The sequence below is a fragment of the Myzus persicae genome, unplaced genomic scaffold, assembly GCF_001856785.1.
Source record: "Myzus persicae strain clone G006 unplaced genomic scaffold, MPER_G0061.0, whole genome shotgun sequence".
Classification (NCBI taxonomy): domain Eukaryota; kingdom Metazoa; phylum Arthropoda; class Insecta; order Hemiptera; family Aphididae; genus Myzus; species Myzus persicae.
Window position 1 is genome coordinate 1 of NW_019103481.1, and position 1,319 is coordinate 1,319.

General features: G+C 27.2%; 1 pseudogene; it reads left to right on the plus strand.

Moving 5' to 3' along the window:
- The first annotated feature begins 6 nt into the window (after positions 1-6).
- LOC111034592 lies at positions 7-954 on the plus strand (annotated as a pseudogene).
- Positions 955-1,319: the final 365 nt, after the last annotated feature.

Genomic DNA, 1,319 nt, shown 5'->3' on the forward strand with positions numbered 1-1,319 from the left:
AAAGCTTATTTAACTAATACATAAAAAATATTTAATTGTTACAATTTATATTTTTAGAGATTCTTTGGTACAGTTCGCCAAGCAGGCGGTGCTAACGATCATCCAGCTACGCCAACGTTTTTACAACTGTATAAAATGTTATCAGTGTATGGTGTATTAAAACCTCCAAAAACTGGAAACTGTATTGTTGACAATAACGAACCTTCCCAAAGTTTAATTAGCTTGGATAGTATCAAAAACATATATAAGAATCCAGAAAAAAAAATCAGTGTTGGAAACCATTCGTGAAAAATTAGATTTTGCCATTGAACAAGATGACTGGACTATAGATGATGTAGTTGAAAATAGTGATCATGATAGTTTTTTGGCACCAGTAGTTGACTGTGTTATTTATTATGTAACTGGATATTTATGCAAGCAAGTTTTAAGCTACAGTAAATGTGCTGTTTGTCGTTCGGCAATAATACAGTCAAATGTTTCATTTGAACCTGTTGCTCGTCTTACAAACATGAAATCTAGAGGATTTTTACTACACCCAAACAAATATTTTTTTAATTTTATTTGTAAAATGGAAGATTTATTTTGTAAATATTGTACGATGGCTGATGTGTGTGAATTAATCTTAGCAGATTTGTTGGAGAATAATACTTTGTATTTCCCTTGCTTTGAACACAGCGAGCAAATTATTGCATTTAGTATTAGATATTATATTAATATGAGGATGAGGCAGTTTTCTTACAAGCACAACTCAGATGTAAAAAAAGATAATATGACTAAAAAAAAAGTAGCAAAATTTACAAAAACTTAGCAATGTACCATTGTATATGATTTCAATGTAAAGCCGGGTTCACACTACACCGTGTTGTGTAAAATACACGGTGCAGTGTGAACCCGGCTTTAGTGTTTATTTTATTTTGTTAATTAATGTGTAGGTATATTATAATTTAATATTTATGACTGATTAAAAAAGTTAATTTTGTATTATTTGTTTATAAATGTAATTGACAATTTTTATTTTACATGTGCCTATAACAAATATTAAGTAATTATCATACAATTTTGCAGACTTGGTTAAAATACTTTTTAAAAGTATTTCAAATACATATTCCAAATACTTAAAAAAAAAGTATTCAGAATATGTATTTGAATACTTTATGATAATAATATTCCTAAGTATTCGGAATACTTCACAAAAAGTATTCCAAATATTTTTCGAATTTTTTTTTTTAGTAGATTTAGATTTCAATAACAAAAATATTATTTTTTCAATTCTGTGTTTAAAAATGAACATTATTATAATCTCGATAATACACACCTAT